Source organism: Propithecus coquereli, unplaced genomic scaffold (assembly GCF_000956105.1).
Source record: "Propithecus coquereli isolate 6110/MARCELLA unplaced genomic scaffold, Pcoq_1.0 Scaffold186, whole genome shotgun sequence".
Classification (NCBI taxonomy): Eukaryota; Metazoa; Chordata; class Mammalia; order Primates; family Indriidae; genus Propithecus; species Propithecus coquereli.
Window position 1 is genome coordinate 734,085 of NW_012143412.1, and position 13,029 is coordinate 747,113.

The 13,029-nt window shown below is 48.5% G+C and overlaps 1 pseudogene; it reads right to left on the reverse strand.

The window, feature by feature from the left end:
• LOC105808996 overlaps positions 1–12,080 on the reverse strand; it is a 54,675-nt pseudogene extending 42,595 nt beyond the window's left edge.
• Between the last annotated feature and the right edge of the window lie 949 nt (positions 12,081–13,029).

Consider the following 13,029-nt stretch of genomic DNA (forward strand, 5'->3'; position numbering starts at 1 on the left):
AGGAACTCAGAGTCTTGAACAGACCCAGCCGGCCCACCTTGGCCTTATCTCTGCTTTACAGACTGATTCTCCTCTCGCGGGTAAGGGACACTGATCCGTGCCCCATAGTCAGTGTGTGGCGTGGGGTGCTGGGGGGTGAGGTGTGCAGAGGCATGGAGCTGTGCTTCCTCGAAATAACATCATGTTAATGTTGTCAAAACGCTTCCGCATCAAGTGTCTCATCAAATATCTGTGCTGTGAAGTCACGTGTTCTTAAAACTTTTTAAAATGTGAGGAGCAGAGAACACAGAGGGGATTGGTAAGATAACCAAAGCCACACGGAAGGTCCCTCTTGCTGACAGCTCAGGTGACAGCTGGACAGGTAGTTCCCTTGCCTGGGGAGAGCCATGAGTGATTTGAGCCTGGGCCACTCATGGCATCTGCTGTGCATAGCCCTGTTGGCTCCCCACAAAGTGACCCTCTTCTGTGCCTGGGATTTCACTCTGAGCCTTGGCCTCTCAGTGGCCCAGTCCCTCTGCAGGGGGTTTGGCATCTTACTTGTGTGTCAAAGTCATCAGGTCAGGTAAAAATCTCATAGATTCAAAATAAATCTTTGAAAAATCTCTGATGTTACCATAAAACTCTTAAGTGTGTAAAATCCTGTGCTGAATTATACAGCATGAATGTTTAATGCAGAAAGTAATGTCCAGTATATAATATGAGTGAGTACATACGCAAATATAATTCCACAGTATTTTAAATATAGAAAAGAGAAGGATCTTTAAACAGAGGAATCACAGTCTGTGATTAGGGTTACCAGCTGTACCAGTTGCCTGAAAGTGCCTTGGTGCTGAAAGCTCTGTGTCCTGGGAAACCCCAAAGTCCCTGGCAGTGGTCACTTTATGTCAGCCCTGAGAGCTGCTCACATTGTGAAAGACCTGGGGGAACTGATGCTGATGGTGGGGTTCATGTTTCCCTAGTGGACTGGAGGACAAATTAGCCTGCAGCTCCTTTCCTATTTCCCTCTCTATCCTCCTACTAACAAGGCATGTGATTGAATTTGCAGTAACAATATAAAATATCTTCAAGATATAATCCCTCGATTGTACTGGAAAATCAGTCAAAAAACACAGGCTTTTCTAATGCTGAGTCCTTGACATCATCTGCATATAGAAAGTTAGTTCACGTGTCTGCGTTTGTGAGTTTGTGATTGGTGTGTGTGTGTGTGTGTGTGTGTGTGTGTGTGTGTGTGTGTGTGTGGAGGGGTGGAGCGTGGTATGCCAAGAAGCAGCATCGGACAGGTCTCATGGTCTCTCTTTCTTGCAAACTTCATTCTACTAATTGCTTATGAGTGGGCTTGGTGCTTCTCCGGCTGAGGTAGCTCCATGAGTGGGATGTCTTATAGCAGCAATCGGCCAGTGCCTGGAGGCACAATTCCCTGTCGTATCTTGCAGGGGACAGGGAACAGGTGACTGACAGCTGGTCACAGAGTTTGGCTGGCATTTACACTTTTAACTCAGCTTTGGAATGTGTGATCTCTCAAATCGATACCTTTTGCCTTGTGTTGGAGTCACCTGGACCAGAGGCCACTTGGGAAGGTTTCTTCTCCCTCCTTTCCTGGCTGGAGCTGTCTAGAGGCAGCTGGCTAATGGCAAGAGGATTTTCCCAGGGGAGCAACCTCTAGTTTTTCCAAAGAACATTTGTAGTGCTGGGCCAAAGTATTGCCTGGTCAGAAGAAGGGGACTGAAGTGAATGGATTCACACATTGTTACTACCTTGATGTCCCAAAGGCTGATGAAGGGGGTTTAACCAAAGCAAGGGATCAGGGGTCTTCCCTAGCAGTCTAGAAGGGGATGGGACAGGATCAGCAAAGTGGCCAGTCAGATAGGCAAGCATGACGGACAGCCCTGACAGGGGCCTCCATGCAGCTAATGTGTCCACTGGAAGAGAACATGAGAACACTCAGGATTCTGTGCTGGCCCAGAATCTGCTCTAGCCTCTCCTCCTCTTTCCTCTGAGAAATAAGTTCCCCTATGTCCCTGTCGGTCTGCATTCTCCCACTGGTGTTATCAATGGCCTGGCAATCTAATTTGTCCTTTTTTTGTTGGTTAATATGTAATTAGGCATTTCCTCATTATCTTAAGGAATATAGGAGTAGCATCTAAAAGCTGTCTCTGGCTGACTCGTTTAAAGGCCGAGATGTGACAAAGGGGGAGTGGGGCATAAACGAAGAAGGCAGAAAGGCTGTAGGGATGAGCAGAGGAAGGATGCTTCATGGCTGCTTTTGTTTCTGGAATCAAGAAAAGAAGGGAGTAGTGGGAATTACTTTTTCTCTGTGCTCTGTGATATCTTTTGGGCCAACTTGAGTTACGGCTGTGATTAGATGGCCTCTGTGGAGCACTGCTCCTCGATTCCCATGTTGCTGTTTGTTACTCCATTCTCATCAGGCCTCATCCAAAACCTACCCAAAGCACTTGCAGGACAGCGACTCCTTGGGAGACTCTCAGCTTGGTTTCCGCTCCCCCTGAGCAAGGTTTCCATCATCCAGCACCATCACCATCTCCATCACCATCACTATCACCATCACCATCGCCATCGCCATCACCATCTCCATCTCCATCTCCATCTCCATCTCCATCACCATCACCATCACCATCACCATCTCCATCTCCATCTCCATCTCCATCATCATCTCCATCACCATCACCATCACCATCACCATCTCCATCTCCATCTCCATCTCCATCACCATCACCATCACCATCTCCATATCCATCTCCATCACCATCTCCATCTCCATCTCCATCGCCATCACCATCACCATCTCCATCTCCATCTCCATCTCCATCACCATCACCATCTCCATCTCCATCTCCATCTCCATCACCATCACCATCACCATCTCCATCTATCTCCATCTCCATCTCCATCGCCATCGCCATCGCCATCACCATCTCCATCTCCATCTCCATCTCCATCACCATCACCATCTCCATCTCCATCTCCATCGCCATCGCCATCACCATCGCCATCTCCATCACCATCACCATCACCATCGCCATCTCCATCGCCATTGCCATCACCATCTCTATCATCCAGCACCATCATCATCATCATTTCTTGAGCACTGTTGTAAACCAATTACATGAATTATCTCATTTAATCCTCATAATAACCCTACCATTATCTCCGTTTTAGAGACAAGAAAGGCCTCTCCTTGACATAAGGATTTCCTATCTGGCACTTTTGTTAGGTAGTTGTGAAAAGGAGATGCTTTGGGCTTGGATGGATGATAGCTAGGGGGAATCCTACATTTATTCCATTAAGGTTCACTCCTAGGATAGAACTGAATTAAACTTCCCACTTGACAATGGCATTGGAGATTTGTGACATCATCATCAGAAGCTGTCTATGAAGCCTATCCCTCTAATTAGCAAGCCTGAGTGAGTTTTCACAGGGTTCAAGACCATGCCAAAGACCCTGCCATCAAAGCATCTAGTAGAGGAGCTAGCACACAAACAAGTACAATAAAAATTTAAAAAGTGATACCTTTTGTGAAAGAAGTATTAAAGCTTGCCTAAATTCTTGGATTTATTAATATTTGCACCTCATGGAAGTCACACTGAATGTCTTGTTGGGCACCAAGATATTCACAAGTGTGTCCAAGTTAAGGACTCGTGCATTTCAGGGAAGGGAATGAGGGTTGGTTCACAGTCGAAGTGGGACTAGGAAAAGCAGATGTGGGAGCCTTGTGTCTGGGATTATCAGGATCTTAAAGGCTCCAGATCTTCTCATTTCCTTAATCAACAAAGAACTTTCTATGGAAGCCTGTCCTTGGACCGACTACTGCTTCTCAGGCTATGGAGGCCAAGAAGGCAACAACATCTGTGTGACTAATGGGAAACCTTCTAATTGAATTGTGTTTAGGGGGATGTTTCTGGTTGCATTTCAACCCCAAAGGTTGAAAGCAGGAAGTTGGTTTGGTTTTTCTAGAGCTGCTGAAGCCAGGAGACCTGGGGTTGCAGGTTCCCTCTCACGTCTTGGCTGACATCTGGCACTGAGGAAGGAGTGTTTGGGGCAATGTGGTGGGTATTAGCACACTGACTGTCCCCCTCAGGTATGTCCAGAGCAGCCCTCTGTGTTCCCAACCTCTGCCTCTGTGGTCTTTGTCATCAGAGGGCTTGGCCCCATCTCTACTGGGACCACCTTTCATGTAATTGTCTGGGTCAGAATCTTGTGTGGTCTTCGATTTCTTCCTCTTCCAAATCACCCAGATATCTCCAATACATCCACTTCTTCCCATTTCTGTGGCTAATACATGAATCCAAACAGCATCATTTCTCACCTGGACTGCCACAAAACCTGCTTACTTGTCTCCTGCGTCCTCTCTTGTTCCTCCAAATTTCTTCTCCAGACAGTGGCCTAGTTTCTTTTATAAAAAGATACATTGTATCATATTATGCACCTCCTTAGAACGTTTCAATCTTCCCATTGCAGGTTGGGAAAAATCCAAACCTAGTACCACAGCTATCAAGGCCTCACCCATCTTGCCAACTCCATCCGACCTGATCCAGCCCCTGCCCACCTTGCCAACTCCATCCCACCTGATCCAGCCCCTGCCCACCTTGCCAACTCCATCCCACCTGATCCAGCCCCTGCCCACCTTGCCAACTCCATCCCACCTGATCCAGCCCCTGCCCACCTTGCCAACTCCATCCCACCTGATCCAGCCCCTGCCCACCTTGCCAACTCCATCCCACCTGATCCAGCCCCTGCCCACCTTGCCAACTCCATCTTTTTCTACTCCCCTCCTCACCCATGTTACTTGGACCACTCTGGCTTCTTTGTATTCCTTAAATCCATGCAAAAATTCCTATATCTGGTCTTCTGACACATCATTTCCTCTGCCTGGGACACTTTTCCTCCTGAATATTTGCATGGCTGGCCCATTTTTATACTTCAGGTCTTGCCTTAAATGTCTGTCTCCTCCTCTGCAAGGCCTTCCCTCCTCTCTGCTCCATTAAGCACTTTGTTTCTCCTAGCACTTAACATGCATTTTAATTACATATATATTTGTTTATTTACTTGTTGAATGCCTGTCTGCTGTCTGCACTAAAGTTCAGTGAAAGAAGGACTCTGTCAGTTTTGCTCTGCATTAATTTGCTCCAGGACCTAGCATGATGCCTGGCTTAAGGGATGTGTTTTATAAATATTTATTGAATGAATAAATGTTTTATTGTCTTTTCATAGAAGGCTAGCCCAGATTGTTAAATGCTTGTGCCCAGGTGTGAGTGAATATTAAAATAAACAAAGACAAAAAGAACATCTATTTTACCTTTTGAAAGTGTGTTTTGTATGTGATGATTTTTTTTCAGTCCCTCTTTGTCTTCATTAATGAGCTAGAATATGAGGTAGAAAGAGGTCTGGAGGCCATTTGCCTTTTAGGCACTTTAAATGAGGCACAGAAGGAGGTGCTTCTGGGGACAGAGAAGAAAGGGAACTCTCTGCGGCGGGGTTTTGGCATGTGGAGAGCGGGTTGGTCCCGGAAGGGATCCTTCCAGGCTCATTAAAGATAAATTGCTTCCAGCCCCCGTGGCCTCCCCTGCGAGGACGAAGAGTGGCAGACGGCCTGGCATCTGGAGAATTCCGAGACTCTGAGTGAGGCAAATAAGTGAGCAACCTGCTCCGTTCCATCTTCCATGAAGAAAATAAGTGGCTCCGAGTTGCCGGGGAAAGAGCAAGGCCGGCAGAGGTTATATCTGTGCCGCTCCCACTTCCAGTTAACTCGCCAATTAAACCACCCTCTGCCAGATGGAGAGTCCGATCACAGGAGACGGAACCAGCTCACTGACCTCCTTGAGTCCCAGCCGCAAATAGAACGGGTCATTAGCGGCCGCTCACAGGCGCACTGTGGGGGCCTTGCCAGGGACTGGCTCCTGACGTCACAGGGTCACCATTTCTACCTACGCTGTGTCAAGGCATGTGATTTAACACGGTCTGAGGGTGGTCACTAAGGGCCATGCTAATGGTGGAATAACAGCGGCATACACTTAAATTTGGGGCCCTGATGCCAAAACTTCTCTTCCATCCTTTAAAGAGAAAATAGGCAAATCACCCACGGAGCATGACTCTCTCCTCCTGCTACATTGCAGGAAGTCTGGGGATGGTGATTGCTGTGCTGACAAATGATTTGCCAGATACTTGTTTGTACAGCCTAGCTGTGTCTTTGTACTAAGACAATGTCGAACTGTACATTTCAATAATAAGGTGCTGGTCTGGTGTCTGAGCCACCGGTGGGGATGGACGGTGAGAGAAAATGATGATATGGGACGTTGTCTCCCAGAGAGATTGCGCCCCTATCAGGGCTAGGCTAGCTACCGATGGAGGGTCTGTGATTCACAATCACATCAGAAGAATTGAGTCAGGATGTGCTGTGCTCTGGGAGGATGCAAGAAGCAAGAAGAAGGAACAGGAGCCAGTGTTTTTTGAGGCCCTATAAAAATAGAGACGTAGTTTTAGGCACTTCACGAAGTTTGGCTTAATTTAGTCCTGTGATTGTCCCTTATCCTGTTGGGGAGTCCTGCTTCCATCTGGCAAGGGAGCAAGAGGCAGAGTGTGGCCAGAAAACTGATTTTCAAAACGTTTGGTGCATCCATGATTGGGGAAACAACACGTTGCCCTCTGAGATGACTCGAGAAGTTGAAATTCAATGCTCTGACTCCGTCGTGGTCCAGCCAGTGGCACGGGCCCTCCCGGGTTTGTGGTCATGACTTTGTGGCTGTGTTACAGTTCCAGCCAGAGTAAAGAAGCCAATAAAGCCCCCAAGTGCTTCTCTTCCTCTAGAACAGTGGTTCTCAAACATGTGGGCATCAGAACAACAGATTGCCCGGCCACCACCCTGCAGGGCTTGGGTGAGGCCTGAGAACGTGCATTTCTAACAAGCTCCCACGGGATGCTGCTGGCCCAGGGACCTCACTCTGAGGACCTCTGCTCTCCATCACCCTGAGAGAAGGAGGCCCAGCTGGGTGCTTGCAAAGGACCAGGTTTCTCTGGAGAGTGTGGAGTCCTTCAGGCTGTCTCCCTGCTTTACTCCCCCTCCACCAGGCCTCCTTACTGAAATGTAGCAGCAAGAGCAGATAATCTTTCTGATGTTGTATAATTCAATCTTCTCAGCACTTTGCAGAGTGCCTTTATTTACTTCTTATTGAAAAAAGGAGGGTCCTAGTATCCTTGAAGACAGATTCCTTTTTAGCTTTGCCTTGGGGGGATTTTTGCTGCTTATACAGTAAGAGTCTTAGGGAGCCCTTTCTCTCCTGTGTCTGGAGGGGAGTCTATGAACAAACGGTCACTCTGTCTCCAAGGGTCAGGACAAGACCTTGTGACCAGCAGCACTGGGCCCTCTGACCACTACTGTTCTGATGGAAAATGTTTAACATCAGTACTGGGGAAATGCTAATGAAGGTCAAGGTCAATTTAATTCACTAGATGAAGTGAGGGATGCAGTGGGGGGTTCTGTGGGGTCTTCCATCTCCACATCTGCGAGAAAACTCTCTCCTGCGGCAACAAACTTAGTCCTAAGCCCTAGTTTTATAAATTGGCCCTACTGCACAGAAGGGTGAAGGTCGTCGTTAGGGGCACGGGCTCGATCCTTCTAGGTCTCCTTTATAAACAGGGCATGTGAGTTTCTACTTCAAAGCGAGAGGATGCTCTGAGTGTTCAGCACCAGGCCTGGCATGTGACAAGCCCTCCGTGACTGGTGGCTGTGCTTCTTATGGCTCTACAAGTCCCAGCAGCCTTTTTTGGGTGGTGAGTCAGAGCAGCCGTGATGTGCCTGGGGAACAGGGTCTTCCCGTCCTGGTCTCCGCACAGGAACATGGCAGACGCAGGCAGACAGCGGGTTTTGGTTATTAACTGGAACTCGAGCAGTCACACAGGGCCAAGAAGTCTCCAAGTGAGGCTTAGAGTCTGAAGTCACTGTGCAAGGCATTTGTTCTAGCAAAAAGCCATGGCCTGGCCATTACAGAGCTCCGAGAAGCAGCAGGGATTAGGGCACCGCTCAGGTGCTTGGACTAAATGCCAAAGGCAGATGGACCCCCAATGCCGCCTCTGCTCCCTCCTGCCTCACCTCAGGCTGCATGTGGTGCCTTTGGGGTATGCTTCTACTGCTCTGCGGGGTTTTGCCGTGGTGGCAGGTGGGAACAATGACAATTTGAGGTCGCGACAGGCTAGCTGCCACCGGACATGCCAGTCTCTCCCCATGTCCTTTCAGCCCCCACCAAAGAATGGGGTACCATGGAGATCCCCGAGGCTGGTGGCTAAGGGCAGTGGAGACACAGAGCACTGGGGACACAGGCCAGTGGGTCCCGGGGTCCTGATTTGCCATTTGACAGCTCCGTGCTCTAGGTATTCGCTGGCCTCAGGCGGCAGAGCACCCAGAGCTTCCGCGCGGATTCCACCCTGGTGAATTTCAATTCAAAGCGAGTTTTCTTTTGTCTCACTCTTTCAGGACCCAAAAATGGGTCTCTGGCTGTCATGGTGCCCACACGTCCCTAGAGCCATGGGGGCAGTGGTCTGGGGTGTCAGCCTGGGTCCCCACGGCCTGGAGGGGCGAGGCGAGGCAGCCCCCAATTCCCCACCATGGAGCAGAAGAACAGCCAAGGCTGTCTTGGGCGAGAAGGAGATCCGACTCGTCGCAGTGGCCTTGGCGGTGGGCTCCCCTTCCCGGGCTTCTCTTTTGGCGTTGCGTGTTTGAGTGGGAGACTCGTTTCTCTGAAAACAAAATTACCTTAACCATTCTCTATGCAGGGCATGGCAAACACCCAGCACTGTGAGTGAGCTCCCTGCGTGTGGGTGGACATGAGGGAGCAGCCGAGCCACGCGGCCTTGGGGTGCCAACAGCCTCTCCCCAGCTCTCCCTGGGCTCTGCCTGGCTTCGCCCAAGGTTGGCCGATGACTGGATGGAGGAAGTCAGCAAGCTCTTTCTTTTAGTCTCTTTCCAAAGGGTCAGCATGGCCATTGTAGGATCTCCTGGGATGTGTGTGGTGGGTGTTATTAAACCTTAGGGCCCAGATACTTTGATGTGCAGCTGTCTCCCTCTCTCCCCCCTACACTAGTGAGAATCACTTTGTGGAATGAGAGATGTTGCTCATAGGACATGTTGTGCTTGTCAATGACTTGCACAGGCAACGTAGAAAAACACTGCTTTCATTCATTCACTCATTCATTTACTCCAAAACACTGAGTCCCTGCTATGTGTCAGGCACTCTCCGGCACTGGGGATATTGGTATGAGTAGCAGGCTGGAGGAAAGCACTTACTGACGTCTCTGCAGAGCTCGTCATCAAAGTGAGCCAGCAAGAACCCGGTTGGAGAGAGAAAGAGGCTGATAAGCCCTTTTTTAACTTTGGAAGCCACCACTGTCTCTCTGGGGATTCCATCCATATAAGATGCTTAGAAGTCAGGAATGTTCCAGGTGCCTCCATCAGAGTTTTACCACTCAGTTGACCTGAGCTGGGTGCCCAGAAACCCGGGCTGTGGATTTAATCTCCAGAGAGACCAGGTAATGGATCAAAGAGGGAAATCATCCACAGGCAGATATCTTATAAATTGTGTCCTTGGTTCTGGGAGATGAGGCTCAGAGTAGCCCAATATACAAAACAGTCCTGGAAAATAGACACCTCAAGTGGAAGTCATAGATGTAAATTGACGGTCTAGAGTGAGGTGTGTCCATGGAAGCTGCCCGACTCCAGGGACATTCGTATTGATGACCCTCTGAGGTCTAGGGTCTGTCCCTAGCCTCATAGGTTCAAAGCCTGATTCAGCCAGTGTCGTGAGAGCAGATTCAAAGTTTGAGAAGGATTTGCTCTAACCACATGTTTAGGCTTGTGGATCAAATCAGAAATCTAGCTTCTTTTTTTTTTTTTTTTATTTCAGCAAATTATGGGTGTACATATGTTTAGGTTACGTGTGTTGCCCTTGGTTCCCCCCCACCGAAGTCCGTGAGAAATCTAGCTTCTTATTTATACCAAAACCACAACTGTCATGCCAATAAAATACATTGTAATGGTCTGCACTTGTCTCTTCCTATAGAACAATCTTCAAGCCAATTATCAACAATAGAATGTTTGGTGAGCTTGGAATTAGAACACAGTGCACTAGTTAGGTGGCTTAATGATCTCAAGTTGCAAAAGCCTGTTGATTGTGGCCAAATATGGGATATATGGCACACAGCTCTGATGAACTTGAAATGAGCCAGGACATCGCTCGCGAACGTGCCTTGGTTAGAGGCTGCTGACTTCATTTCTGATGGCATGTTCTTCTTGATTCATTGAGTCACTCAGTCTCTTTCAGGAGACCCCACCTCTCTCTACTTGTGGTCCTTCTTACATCAATCTTATGGCTTAATAAGGCAACCTTATATCCCTTGGAACTTTTTTGTTGTCCCTGCATACTGCCAAACAAGAAAAAATTATGTGCCATTCTCAGGCACCAAGACCAGCTCATTAATCATGGATTTGAAATTGGCTAAGGCTTGGGTCAGAAATTCTTCTTCCTTTTTTTTTTTTTTTGAGATAGGGTCTCAGACTGTCACTCAGACTGGAGTGCAGTGGCACGATCATAGCTCACTGCAGCCTCAAACTCCTGGCCTCAAGCAATCCTCCCACTACAGCCTCCCAAAGTGCTGGGATTACAGGTGTGAGCCACTGAGCCCAGCCTCTTTTTCCTCTCATAGATGATAGAAACTTGTCAGTAAAGTGAAGAAGGCTGACTTATTCTAGAGCATTTGATTAGTGAGTCTCACATTACATCTCCTGGGTGAGTTCTTTTGGGGAGCTGAGTGACATGAGATTCTCTTTGTTGTTTTTCAACCATGAAAATGTTGGGAGGCTGTCTCAGGGTTGCACTGATAGGCATTTCTAGGCTAGGGTAGCTCATGTTGTCTAAACTTTGTTTCATCAATCTCACGCTTTATCTGATCAAGAAATTATCTCCTTTCTGGCTCCTTTATAGTTGATGACTTTCCAATCATATCAATTTCATATCAATTCTTACATTTCCCCCAATAGTATCAATACATATTAATAACCATGGCCCCCTTAACTTTCCATTATAAAGTCTTCTTATGCTAACACATTCCCATTTCTGCCCTTCCCCTGAGAGTGATCGTAGACATACCTGGCTGGTGTGGTGCACTGCAGGGGCTGTAGCTCCCACGGGAGGCCATGCAAGGCAACCCCGGGGCAATGCAGGCTGTCGGCCAGGCAGCTGCTTCCTCAGGGGACCGAGGAGGCACTGAGTGTCTGCCAGTGTCTGAGGCAGGATTGCAAGGGCCATGGTGGGATGGCGGAGCATCTGGTGAGCTGGTGGGTGCCAGGGGGGTTCTCAACAGTGCCCACCGGGGCTCTGGGAGCCAGGGCAGCAGACAGTGGTGTGGAAGGAGTAGGGACCTCATGGTTCCATCTGCCCTTTCCTTCCCTCATTGTAGCTTCTGGTTTCCTAGTGTTTTCTAACTGATCCTCAATCTGAACCTCAAATGCACACACAAGGGAACGATCTTCCTTCCTGTTCCCATGTCCTTGGAGTTTTCCTACTTTTGGAAAAACTTAGGGAAAAGGAACTGAACTGGTACCTTCCATTGACATCATATTTAAGGAAGAAAATGTCATTAAACCTATTAACAGTAATTTATTATTTAATTAGACCCCCAATCCTCACAACAGTCCCCAATATTGACCATTACTGGTTCAGGCCATATGGAACTGATATGTGATCCAAGTCCCCAAAGCCTGACAGTGCCCTTCCTTCCTTCCTGGTCACCAACCCCCAGCCATGTAGTCCCTTCTCCCACCTGCCCCCGCAATAAGCCAGTTCAGAGTCTCTATGGACCAGCAGCATCTTCCTAGGAGCAGCTGCAGGAATCATTTCAGCTGGGTACACCCTGTCCATCTGTTTCCAATCTGATTGGTCCCTAACTCGTCTTCTTCTCATGCTGTGCCCTGCAGCGCAAAGGGGAGTGGGAATGATGGTGCGAGGCAACGGGCTGGCTTCTTTGTTGGCACCTCTGGCTGCCACAGACTTGGAAGACCCAAGGGACACAGTCATCATGTGTCTCCTCATTCCTGTCTTCCCCAGGCAACAGGACACAATGCCAGAGGACTGGGCTGGTCCACGCTGTGGTTACAACACCAAGCTAATGACGCCCAGCTCATGGGGTTTTTATTACAGCTAATGTTAATTAATTTCAGTAGAAGAAAACCCTCCAGCCTGTGGCCACAGATTCCTTTCTAATACTGGCTAGACATTTCACAGTTTCCCTGATCCCAAAGGAGATGAGAATAGAGTGGGGCTGGCTGCTGGGGCCCATCCTGCTTCCTGGAAAAACATTCTGAAAGCATGTCCCTTTGATGGGGACCTTTTGCCAAAGTCTAGATGACACTTCAGAGAGGAGAGAGGATGTGGGCTACTAGTTGTAGGACAACAAAACACTTTGCCCTTGTTTATTCTCATTTCTTGCTGTTACATATTTTTTTTCTAATTTAAGGATTGCATTCTGGAAGGCAGGATGCTGAACTTGGTCTTCAGCTGTCTTTTATTTGGCCGGCACCTTTTTTAAACCTGAATTTATAGCCCTTCAGCTGGGTGTGTCTCTAGTGGGCCGTGACTCACGCATGTGCTACCTTCCTGGTCCTGGTAGTCATTGAGTTTGTCAGCCCTGTAGACTTGATGCCAAGTGTGGAAATGTCACCCAACTTAATCTGTCTGCTCATGATTGAGCCTCATGTCTCCTTTCAGGGCACATTTCAAGATCATGGAAAAATGTCTCTTCTTCTGGAGGAGCTGCCCATTTTCAGAGAGCACCGGCAAATAAGGCCATGAAGTGATGTCCCTGTCATTGAGGCTTCTGTGGTGGCAGCCAGCACCAGGGCACCGTTCACCCAAAGCACAATGTGCTCGGAGTCCCTGTGGTGGGGCAAGGTGGCCCTGGGGTCTGTCAGGTGGCTCTCGGCCCTGGCCTGTCGGGTCTGGTTTCTATTTATTCTGCCCTGGCTGT